The following is a 13,417-nucleotide window of genomic DNA, read 5'->3' on the forward strand; positions in this document are numbered from 1 at the left end:
GTGGATTGAGAGTCAGGCCTAGAGATGGGAAGTCCTGGGTTCAAATCTGGCCTCAGACACTTCTTAACTGTGTGACCCTGGGCAAGTCACTTGACCCCCATTGCCTAGCCATTACCACTCTTCTGCCTTGGAGCCTATACACAGTATTGACCCCAAGAAAGAAGGTATGGGTTTAAAAATAATAAGAATAGCTAACATCTATAAAACATGTCCTATGTTCTAGACATTGTCCAAAAAGCTTTCTCAATTAATCCTCACGCAAACCTAGGTAAGTAGGTGATATTGTTGTTATCCTCATGTGGAATGAGGAAACTGAGAAAAATGGAGGTTAAATGCTATGAGAATAATAGCAAAAATATAAGGGGCAGCTGGGTAGCTCAGTGGAGTGAGAGTCAGGCCTAGAGATGGGAGGTCCTAGGTTCAAACCCGGCCTCAGCCACTTCCCAGCTGTGTGACCCTGGGCAAGTCACTTGACCCCCATTGCCCACCCTTACCATTCTTCCACCTATGAGAAAATACACCGAAGTACAAGGGTTTAAAAAATATATATATCATCTTGTCTCTACCATTGGCTACCACTCTGAATCTGGTCAAGTCACTTCCTTACTATCAATTTTCTTCCCTGATGTTACAGGAAAATAATCCACCACCCCAGTATAGACAATTTAGGTAAATAAAGTCAAAAAGTTAAATTTCTCCAAGTCAAGGTAGAAATTTATATTTTATTGGAAGAGAGTCAAGTCTCCCAGATAAAACTGGTTGCTGCGCATATTACATAGTTAGAAGCCAGTAAATGACAATGCCCAGCAGCAGAGACCTGGTTTATATACTAAGACAATGACAAAATGAATATATCCAAACAAGGTTTATGACATATCACAAGACTTGACATCATATAGACCTTTTTTAGAAACCATTACCCAACTACACAGCTGATTGGTTAGTTCAATTAGGAATACCCATATTAGTCTAAAGGTCAGATCACAAGAGAATACCCTTATTTAGAGAATAGCAATGACCATTACCTCAGATTCATCTGATCTGGGGAAGGATGCTTATTTCCATAATGGAAGGGCGTGCATACTTGTACCATTTCAGGACATGAAACTCAGATGGTCAGCATCTTATGATAGAAGAGAAGTGCAAACTTAGGAAGGGATTGGATATCCCTCACAGAAGCAGTCCTTGTGCTTTAATTAGAAATCCTTATAAAAATCATGAATTCTACTCATTGTAATTAAGATTATAATGGAATTATACTAATCACTCTAGAATCACAATATGGATTATCTTAAACCTATCACTGTCAATAAAATCTAATCAGGTATAAGGTGGTATGGCTCTATCTTTGTACACTGCATACTAATAGTGTTGGACTAGAACACCTACTTATCAGGGATTTGTGATTCCTCCCACCCTCACCAAATCATCCCCACCCAGTTTAAAGGTCATCAGATTTGAGCACAGAGATCTGAAGGGATTTACACAAGGCTATGCACCCAATGAGTGGCAGTCAGAGCTGGGATCCTGCCTGAACCATGCACTCACCCAAACTGAGATGAACTTTGTTTATGAAACACATGAACTTTGGTGACTACTTGTGGACTCTTTTGAACTTCCATGGAACTTCTGAACAGGTTTAATGTTCTTTAAAACTTAACTGTGCACCTAACCTAGCACTGAAATTCCTGCTGATTGCTCACAGTTAGCAGATATAAGGTTCAGAGACAAGAAAGAGTGACCTGGATTCTGGAGGGACATCACTTTGAATTGATCTTCTGATCATGATTATGACAAGAGACTCTACAAAGGGAGACACATGCTCATGAATAGCTTTTGGTCCTGTTAGGGTGTGGAGTCAGAAGGATTCCATTTGGGTGGAGAAATCTTCCAGGTGTGCTCATTTAGGGACAAACTACCACTGGGTGCATCAGCTCCACCAACCCCAATTTTATAAAGCAATAAAATGGAATTCTACTTCATTTCCATTTGTTTTATTCAGAGGTGCAATTGGTAGGTAATAATGAGAATACTAACATCATTATCAGACCTTTGTATAACTTTCAAGTCCAACACAACCATAATTGCCAAGCTTTATAGTTATCCATCAGTTTTTACGCACCATCCCCTTTGACAATCATTAGTATCTTGTGAGGTCAGCAGTGTAAGTAGAGAGGTGGCTTGTTATTCTGGGAAGGAGCCTGGACTTGTAGTCAGAGGGTCTGGTTTCATATCTTGGCTATTCTAATGACTACCTATGGGACCTTGGCCAAGTCACTTGCCCTAAAAAAGGGATCAATTCCTCCTGTGAAAAATGAATGGGTTGGACTCAGTGACTTCCAGGTTCCCATCCAGTTCTAGCTATGAGCCTTTGACTCTAGCATTTTATCACTTACCAAGCTCTTTTTAGGGTTTCCTTTAATTTTCACGAGAAGGCTATGAGGTGAGTAGAGCACACATTACTCACATGATTTTTCCAACACATTAGAGCAGCAAGAGGTAGAAAGAGAAACACCATTTAAAATCACCCTAGACAACATAAAATACTTAGGAATCTACCTACCAAAACAAACACAGGAATTATATGAAAACAAGTACAAAGCACTTTCCAAAAAAGTAAAACTAGATCTAAGCAATTGGAAAAACATTGATTGTTCATGGGTAGGATGAGCTAACATAATAAAAATGACCATTCTACCCAAATTAATATACCTATTTAGTGCCATATTTATCAAACTACCAAAATATTTTTTTACTGAATTAGAAAAAACTATAACAAAGTTCATTTGGAATAACAAAAGATCAAGAATATCAAGAGAAATAATGAAAAAATTGTGAAGGAAGGTGGCCTAGCAGTACCAGATATTAAACTATACTATAAAGCAGCTGTCATCAAAACAATATGGTACTGGCTAAGAGACAGAAGGAAGGATCAGTAGAATAGACTTGGGGTAAGTGATGTCAGCAAAACAGTTTATGATAAACCAAAAAAGCCCAACTTTTGGGACAAAAATCCACTATTTGACAAAAACTGCTGGGAAATTTGGAAAACAATATGGGAGAGAATAGGTTTAGATCAACATCTCACACCCTACACCAAGATAAATTCAGAATGGGTGAGCTACTTGAATATAAAAAGGGAAACTATAAATAAGTTAAGTGAAGACAGAATAATATGTCAGATCTCTGGAAAAGGAAAGATTTAAAACCAAGCAAGAGTTAGAGAAAATTACAAAATGTAAATTAAATGATTTTGATTATATCAAACTAAAAAGCTTTTGTACAAACAAAAACAATGCAGCCAAAATCAGAAGGGAAACAACAAATTGGGGAAAAATCTTTATAACAAAAAACTCTGACAGGGGTCTAATTACTCAAATATACAAGGAGTTAAAGCAATTGTATAAAAAATCAAGCCATTCTCCAATTGATAAATGGGCAAGAGACATGAATAGGCAATTTTCAGATAAAGAAATCAAAAGTATCAATAAGCACATGAGAAAGAGTTCTAAATCTCTAATAATTAGATAAATGCAAATCAAAGCAACTCTGAGATATCACCTCACACCTACGAGATTGGCTAAAATGATAGGGGAGAGTGATGAATGCTGGAGGGGATGTGGCAAAACTGGGACATTAATGCTTTGCTGGTGGAGTTGTGAACTGATGCAACCATTTGGAAGGCAATTTGGAAGTATGCTCAAAGGGCTATAAAAGAATGTCTGCCCTTAGATCCACCCATACCATTGTTGAACTTGTACCCCAAAGAGATCATAGATAAACAGACTTGTACAAAATATTTATATCCGGGCTTTTTATGGTGACAAAAACCTGGAAAATGAGGGTATGCCCTTCAATTTGGGAATGGTTGAACAAATTGTGGCATATGCTGGTGATGGAATACTATTGAGCTCAAAGGAATAATAAACTGGAGGAATTCCATGTGAACTGGAAAGACCTCCAGGAACAGATGCAGAGTAAAAAGAGGAGAGCCAGAAGAACATTATACACAGAGACCAATACACTGTGGTAAAATAGAATGTAATGGACTTCTGTACTAGCAGCAATGCAATGACCCAGGACAATTCTGAGGGACTTATGGAAAAGAATGCTCCCCACATTCAGAGGAAGAACTGCAGGAGTGGAAACACAGAAGTAAAACAACTGCTTGAACACATGGGTTGAGGTGGACATGATTGGGGATGTAGACTCAAAACTACCACACCAATGCAACTATCAACAATTTGGAAACAGGTCTTGATTGATGACACATGTTAAAACCCGTGGAAATGTCATCACCTATGGGGATAGGGGGAAGTCAGGGATGAAAGGGAAAGTAAGAGTTTGAATCATGTAACCATGTTAACTTTTCTAAAAAATAAATATTATTATATATTAAAAAAACTTGAAAAAAAAGACCAGGAAACATAAAAGACATAGAAAACTTTTGATACTCATAAAATGGGACTATATGGCTATTTTAAGTGGTTTATTTCAGTATCTCTTCTTGCAGGACTTTATTTTTGAGTTATACATGCTGAAGATTTATTTGGGTATATATTAAATCCTGTTAGTGTGCTAAAGTTTACAATATTTAAAGTTATGAATATTTAGGATTCTTAATATATTCACGTATGAATATATGTTCATGTATTCTTCATATCAGCATAGAAGAGCAATAGCTTTATTGCTTCGTTGTTCATTTTTAATTCCTTTTATTATTTTTCTTCTCTTATTGCATTTGCTAGCATTTCTAATACAATATTAAGTTATATTGATGATAATGGGCGTCTTTGTTTCATTCCTAATCTTATAAGGAAGGTTTTTAAGATATCCATTTATAATGTTTGCTGATAGTTTTAAATATATATTTTATTCTAAGGAAAACTTTTATACCCATGTTTTCAAATGTTTTTAATAGGAATGAGTATTATATTTTGTCATAAGCTTTTTATGTACATATGGATAAAATTATATGTTTAATACTTTTGTTGGTGATGTAGGCAATTATGCTATTTTCCTTATATTTAACCATCATGTCATAACTGGCATAATTCCTGTTTGACCACAATGTATAATCTTTGTAATATATAGCTGTACTTTCCAGAACAATATTTTACATAGGATTTTTCCACCACTATTCATTCATGAAATTGCTCTATAATTTTCTCTCTGTTGTTGTTTATCCTGGCTGAGAAAATCAGAAGCTTATTGATTTTATATAAAGTATTTGGCAAGATTTGTTCTTTACAAATTGTTCTAAAAATTATTTAATATTAGAATTTTTTAACATTTGGCAAATTTTACTTGCAAACCCATCTGGTCTGGGTGCTTTTTTCTTTCTTTTTTTTAAAATTTAGAATATTTTCCATGGTCACATTATTCATGATTCCCCTCCTTCCTTCCCTCACTCCCAGAGCTGACAAGCAATTCCACTGGATTAAACATGTATCATTGTTCAAAACCTATTTCCAGGAGGTAGCTGGGTAGTTCAGTGGATTGAGAGACAGACCTAGAGACATGAGGTCCTAGGTTCAGATCTGGCCTCAGACACTTCCCAGCTGTATGACCCTGGGCAAGTCACTTAATACCCATTGCCTAGCCCTACCACTCTTCAGCCTTTGGAACCAATACACAGTATGATCTGAAAAAGTTGCATTTATTATTTCTGCTTTTCTGCATTTGTTTGCAAGATTTCTACGACATAGTACATGTACTGCTGAGAAGAAGGTATATTCCTCTTTATCCCTCTTCAGTTTTCTCCAGATATCTATTAAATTTAATTCTTCTAGCATTTCATTCACTTTTCTTCTTTCTTATTTATTTTTTGGTTCAATTTATCTTGTTCTGAAAGGGGAAGATTGAGATTCCCCACTAGTATGGTCTTACTATTTATTGTTGTGATCAATCTAGAGCCTGGGTTAATTGTGGGTGTTGAATCCTAAATGGGACACCTATGTATGATAGTGAACTCAAAAGATCACCTACTGCAGTTGATGTTACAAAGAATATATGGAATCTGCTTATCCCAAACCCAAGACAACTATAGTATCCCAGGGCTAACAGCCAAGCTAGGAATCAGCTGATAAAGGAATTCAGCTAACTCTGCCCAACTGAAGCCCTGTGAATTTGATAACACCTTTTTCTGACTGCAGGTTTGATCACCAAGTAGAAGGAATATAAATAAACCCCTTCCTTAAGCTGACACTAGATATAGTCAACTAGAGCTCACTAGATCTTTGATGAAGCTCAGGCAAGTTGTAGTCTTAAAGATGATTTAATAATCTAATAGATCTAGGGAAGGATGAGCTGGGAAATGGCTGGGAAAGTGAGAATTGGAAATCCTTAAATATATCTCGATGACTATATTATTGATGAATCCTCTCATTTATATTGCTGATCAAAGTTCTTGATTGTTAACAGCCTGGCTGAGGCCTGACAGGCCTCAACTTAGAATCAAGGTTATCCTGCTGAATGATAAGTTTTGTTGATCTTCTTGGTAATTGTAATTCAGGAAACAGGGATTGATGAAACACAGTTGGAGCTGGTTGCTGGTTGATGAATGAATAGAGCACAAGCTAGGCCTACCCAAACTACCCTTCACCCAAATATCTCAAAACTGAGACCCAGATGGGTTCAAATTCCTTCCTTTTATACTTGAGCCTAACTTCCCTAGCTCATGCCAGGCTCCTGCCAAGCTCAGTTGATTCTACATTCTAAGCAGGTAACTGTCCATCATCTTGACTTCAACATGGCTGTCAAATATTTTCTTACATTATTTCCTCCTTGAGCTCCTTTAATTTTTCCTTTAGAAATCTAGATTCTATACCATTTGGTGCATAAATGTTTAGTAATGATACTACTTCATTGTTTATATTACCTTTAGTAAAATGTAATATCCTTCTTTATCTCTTTTAATCAGATCAATTTTTATTTTGGCTTTGTCTGGTATCATGATTACTGTGCCTGCTTTTTTTACTTTTGACAATGCATTATAAATTCTGCTCCAGCCTTTTATCTTGAATATGTGTGTGTCCCCCTGTCTCAAATGTGTTTCTTGTAAATAACATATAGTAGGATTCTGGTTTTTAATCCACTCTGCAATCTGCTTGCATTTTATGGGTGAGTTCATCCCATTCACATTCAGTGCTATGATTACAAATTGTGTATTGCCCTCCATCTTATTATCCCCATTTAAATCCTGCTCTATTCCCTTTCTCTCTATTCCTCATCACCAGTATTTTGCTTTTTGTCACACACACCCCATTTCCCCCTCCCTCCAATTATCTCCCTCTTCCCTTGTTTTATTCCCCTTCTACTTCTCTTTTGGATAAGATAAAATTCTATGCCCCATTAGTATACTTGTTTTACCCTCTCTGAGTCGGTTACAATGAGAGTAAGTTTAAGCATTGCCTGTTACCACCCTTATCCTCCCCTCTCTATAATGATTTTTCACACCTCTTTATGTTATATAATTTATCCCATTCTATCTTTCCCTTCCCTTTTCTCTCAATGCAATCCTCTCTTTCAACCATTGGTTTACTTTTTCATGTATCATTCATATGCATACATATCATATCATACATACATATTGTTCCATATCATCACATTTCCATATACATCATATCATCATAATCAGCTAACTTTTCCACCCTCTTTATAAGTAAATTCCTTCTATCTTCTCTACTACTAAGAGTAAATTTTGAGAATTACAGAGATTCTCTTTCTATGTAGACATTTAAACATTTTGATCTTAATGAGTCCCTTAAAGTTCCTCTTTCTTATTTACCTTTTGTGGCTTCTCTTCTGTCTCATGTTTGGACTTCAGATTTTTTGTTTAGGTCTAGCTTGTTCCTCAGGAATTCTTAGAAATCTGCTATCTTATTGAATGTCCATTTTTTCCTCTGAAAAAATATACTCAGTTTTGCTAGATAGTGTAAGGATGGGATTTGTGCAAGGGGAAATGGGACAAAAGGAGCCAGGAAAGGAGTTGCTGACAGTTGCTGACAGTTGAGGATAGTTGATACCAGCGGAGAATTCTGGGAATTTCTTGGAGGAGGAAGGAGAGAAGAAAGGTCTTTGGGCAGAAGACTGAGAGAGAGAGGAGGTGGACATCCCAGATCAGATCCAGGCCTGGGGGCTTCCTGAGGGTCTTTCTTTGGAAACTGAAACCCTGATTCCCTGGTCAAAGTCATTCCATTGCATCTCACCCATCAAGACTTCAACCATCGAGTCAGCAAAGTTTGGGCTCCATTTTGGGAGCGATCTCTTCCTCTCCTCCCATTTCCCAATTTTGCTGAGAGGCCAAACTTACAATTATAGGAAAGGATAGAAACTGAAAAATAGAAATAGAAACAGAAGAAGAAGGGGGGGAGAAGCTTAGGAGTGGGAACCACTGGGGTTCCCATCCAAGTGATGGAGCCCATAAGAATAGCAAAGAGAGCACCCCAAAAATCTCTCTTCCCTTCACCCCTTTCCCCATTCCCTGGTTTGATAATAATTTTTGAAAAGCCATTCATCAGTCAGATAGTGTTCCAGAGGGCCTGAGAGACAACAGGGGAGAGGGGAACCGCAGTTTGGTCTGGCAGCCTCCATTTTTAAGCCAGACCCCCCCTCTGTAAAATTAATTGATCTGGGGGGAGGTTTGTGTGAACCCCATCCTCATTCAGGGTCAGATTGGGGTGCCACATACCTCCTCTTATAGGGAAGTCTTGCCCCTGACTCCTGTGGAGCAGCATGACCATCCAGGTCACCCAGTGTCGAGGTGACACCCCCTTTAAGTCTCCCAGTATATATTTGGCCCCAGGGGAGAGCTGGAAGACTCACCACGTAGATTCTCTCTCTATTTACCTTCTATCAAACATTGGTTACAGGCTCTCTTTATTGTTACAATAGGTGACTCTGGGTTGTAAACCCAAATATTTTGCCTTTCTGAATATCATATTCCATGCCTTCTTGTCCTTTAATGTAAAAGTTGCTAGGTCCTCAGTGATCCTGATTGTAGCTCCATGATATTTGAATAGTTTCTTTCTGAGTGCTTGAAGTATTTTTTCCTTGACTTGGTGGCTCTTGAATTTGGCTATTACATTCCTGGAAGTTGTTGTTGGAGGATTTCTTTCTGGAGGTGATCTGTGAATTCTTTCAATTTCAATTTTATTTTCTTATTTGAGGATCTCCGAGCAGTTATCTTTGGTAACTTCTTGTAATATGTTGTCCAAAGTTTTTTCTTGATCATGGCTTTCAGGTAGTCCAATAATCCTCAAATTGTCTCTCCTAGGTCTATTTTCTAGGTCAGGTGTTTTTTCAATAAGATAGTTTATGTTTTCCTTTGTTTTTTCCATTCATTTGATTCTGCTTCATTTTTTCTTGATTTCTCTTGAAATCATTAGTTTCTAGATCAGTGATTCCCAAAGTGGGCACTACCACCCCCTGGTGGGTGTTGAGGTGAAGAATGGTTGAAGCCTAAGGTGAGGAGTGAGCCATGTGTCTGGCTTTAGCTAGACTATAGCTACCCAAGAACTTTGGTCCTGGGAAGGGAGAGGAGGGGTCTCTAGGCTTTCTAGAGCTTTGCTTGATGGAGTCCCCTGGCTCTCCTCACAGTTTAGAGTAAGAAAGTTAAAGATAAAATATTAATAAAGCTGCTTAAATGTGAGTGTTTACAATATTTTTTCCATCTAGAGTTTAACATTTGACTACACTCCTCTCTATTGATCTATAAATATTGTTTGACCTCAAGGAGGAGTGTTGTACAAAACTCAAAGAATGATGTTATCATCATAGTACAGGTATGGGATATGAAGGCTCATAATAAGAATACCTGGCATTCAGATAGGGCCTTAAGATTACAAAATGCTTTATTTTACTATCACATTTGAACTTTGCATGACTCATGTAAATAAAACTCAGTCTCTTATCTTTAAGCCTTTGCACTTTCCTGCCTGGGTACAGGTTTTTGTAAATAGTATACTACTGGGAGCAAAGTATTGGGGAAATGAGAGAGCCTGCCAAATACGCATATAAAAATAAGTTTAAAATAATTGCAATGTTATATTTGGAGGGGAAGGTAATAACACCTGAAGAAGGTGTCATCAGGAAAGACAAGTAGGAAGTGGCACTTGAGTTAAGCCTCACAGAATTTAGGAATTCTAAGTGTCCTGCAAGGAAGGAGTGCATGCTAGACATGGGTGTTACAAAAGCAAGACAATAAGAGACAGTGTTTTGTGAGAAGCAGCAAGAAGGCTAATTCTTTTGAACCATGGAGTAGGTCGAGAGCAATAAAGATGCTAAAATGGTACATTTCAGCCAGGTTGTGAAGAATTTTAAATGTCAAATGAGTTTATGTTTGCACCCAGAGGTAATAGTAAGACATTGAAGTTTGTTGACCAAAAAAGCAAAATGGTTGGAGTAAAATAGTGAAACCCTATCCAGGAAATAGGAAATTTGGAAAAGAAATGAATTTTAGAGAAAGGACACTGAATTCCATTTCATACTGATTAAGTGTTGGAAGCTGATTCAAGAGAGATAGTGGAGCTAGATGTACACATCTGGGATTTATCTCCTAGTGATGATGCAGTTATCAAGAGAGAGTGTAGAAAGAGAAGGGAAGGTGACCCAGGATAGAACCTTGGGAAAAATCCATGAAACTGTCATTCATTGTGTATTATGATCTAGCAAAGAAGACCAATATGGACTAATCAGATAGTTAAGAAGAAAGAAGTATTGCCATACTGAATGGCCTGTATTAATCTACATTTTCTTGGACATTTTCAGAGAGAAAAGGATTAGAAAAACCCAGAGAGAAGAGGCTAAATTGTAGGAGAGGGTAGCCAACAGTGAAAAAAATACTGTGAAAATGTCCAAGAAAATGTAGATTAATACAGGCCATTCAGTATGGCAATTCATACAATTTGGAGAGGTCAGTTGGAATTAAATGTTGATGACAGAACTAGCACAAAAATTTAAGAAATGAGAGCAGGAGAGGTAAAAAGAGTAGACATTTGAAAGAAGATAGTAATCTCCTCTGCATCCCACATGGTTTTTAGCCTCATCCCCCTAGAAATCTCCCACCAATCATATACCCAAGGTTTATCCTAGGCCCTTTTTTTCTATTGCTAGATATTAAATAGATATCAATGGAACCCACAAGGAAAGGCCACCTTAGAAAAATACAATGACAGGGATTTCAAGGGAGCAAAACTAAAGGACTGAAAATATTACTTAATTGTCTTACAACTACTTCCTTTGTATACACTGATTTAAATAACAATATGTGGTCTTACACACACAAAAATGCACACATATACAAATAAATATGACATATTAGGATGTCATTGTGGTGGTAGATTTCTACTTTCTAAAGTTTCAAATTGACCTTTTTACTATTTCTTGGCATTCATTTCACAGTTGGCTGAAAAATATGGCTCCATATATACTCTTTATTTTGGACCTCAATGTGTTGTGATACTACACGGATATAGCACTGTCAAGAAAGCTCTACTTGATCAAGGAGATAGTTTTATGGAGAGAGGAAGTATGCCAATATTTGATGATATATTCAAAGGACAAGGTAAGTTTAACTTATTCAAAAGAGTCACAGAAAAGCAAAAGATTATGGCAGAGTATATCCAGTAAAATGTACATCCATAGAACACAATTGCTGTCTTTCATTTCTAATGTTCTATTACAGAACCTAGCACGAGGTCTCCAAGCGGTAGGAGTCTGATACCTACCATGCTGAATTGCACTTTGTTTGAATTGAAGAAAATTAAGTTTGTTCAATGAATTAAGCTGAAACACCATAGCCTCCATGCACACCATGCTGCCACCCACCATCTTGAATGTTAGATTGACAAATTTTCTGTATTTCTCTTTCTTAGGAGTTGTTTCCAGTCATGCAGAGAGGTGGAAACAAATCCGGAGATTTTCCCTGATGACACTAAGGAACTTTGGAATGGGGAAGAAAACCATTGAAGAGAGAGTTCAGGAAGAAGCCCAATGCCTGGTGGAGGAACTCAGGAAAACAAAGAGTTGGTTTTCAGTTCTTGTCTCACTGCTGACCCATCCCTAATGCTATGTAATATTTCCTTTGGGAGTGATTCTAAGTCTCCACCTGGGTCCACTGACTAGGTATCAACTCTGCTGAGCTAGAAAAATCCCTTCTCCTTTCTTATATTAAGATAGTATGCTTAAGTAGCCTCCCTCTAAGGGGTAAAAGAAACTATCCAGGAGAACAACCTTCACTAGACTTAGAGGAATTAAACATCAAATTCAGGTAGGAGAAGAAGGGATGCCTACTCCTACCTGATTGGAAACATTGCTGCCAAAGGCATTGTTTATAATTTTATGAACTTTTTCCCACATTAGGTCAGCCCACTGATCCCACCTTCATTTTTGGCTGTGCTCCATGCAATGTGATCTGCTCTATCCTCTTCCGTGAACGATTCAAATACAAAGATGAGAAATTTCTACATCTGATGAACATAATAGTTGACAATTTTAATCTAGTTAGTGAACCATGGATACAGGTAAGGTCAAGGGTGTCTTCTTGTTCTGTTAATGTTTACTGAGTTTCAGCAACAGGATCAGAACACCATAGGCTCACAAATCTTAGCAAATTGCCCAACACTTAGGAACACACACATGCGCGTGCACGCACGCACACACACACACACAAATACAAAAAGTCATAAATATATACACATTCACACACCATGCCCAATATTATCATTTAATATCTTTGACTCTCAGATAAAATCCTATACAGACATTGCTTCAGTCAGGCCTCAGAAGTAATTCTAGGTCATATAAAATTTAAGTTATGGGGGGAAATGCCTAGCTTTAAGTTCCTAGCAAACCTACATTTAAGAGGTTAACACTCTTCCCCCTTTGGCCAGGAATGCAGCTGCCTGGTACAAAGGCCAAAACCAAAAAATATTTCAAGACTCACTTCACACAAAAGAACCCCCCTGAAACTTTGCAGATGCGCAGAAGATATGTATTATGTCATATCAAAACACAAAAGGTCTCATTGGCTTCAGAATAGAACAAGGCCAAGGCTGAATTTTGACTGGGTTCTTAGAAAGTCAAGTCGGGGAATATTTTCTGAGCTGAGCAAGTAGAAACTAATGATCTCTCAAGACAACAAGGACAAATAAAACAAAGCCAAAAGACTGAAAAAATAGAGTTTCCAAGCAAAACAAAAAATCTTACAAGAAGCCAGAAAGAGACAATTCAAATATCAAGGAGCACCAATCAGGATCACACAGAATCTGGCAGCCTCAACGCTAAAAGACCGCAAGGCATGGAATACAATATTCAGAAAGGCAAGAGAGCTGGGCCTGCAACCACGGATCAACTACCCATCAAAATTGACCATATATTTCCAGGGGAAAGTATGGGCATTCAACAAAATTGAAGA

The 13,417-nt window shown here is 37.5% G+C and overlaps 1 pseudogene; it reads left to right on the forward strand.

Annotated features, from left to right (window-relative positions):
* The window catches only part of LOC123233005, a 190,397-nt pseudogene that overhangs the window by 152,423 nt on the left and 24,557 nt on the right, over window positions 1-13,417 (forward strand).

Source organism: Gracilinanus agilis, chromosome 2, assembly GCF_016433145.1.
Source record: "Gracilinanus agilis isolate LMUSP501 chromosome 2, AgileGrace, whole genome shotgun sequence".
Taxonomy (NCBI): domain Eukaryota; kingdom Metazoa; phylum Chordata; class Mammalia; order Didelphimorphia; family Didelphidae; genus Gracilinanus; species Gracilinanus agilis.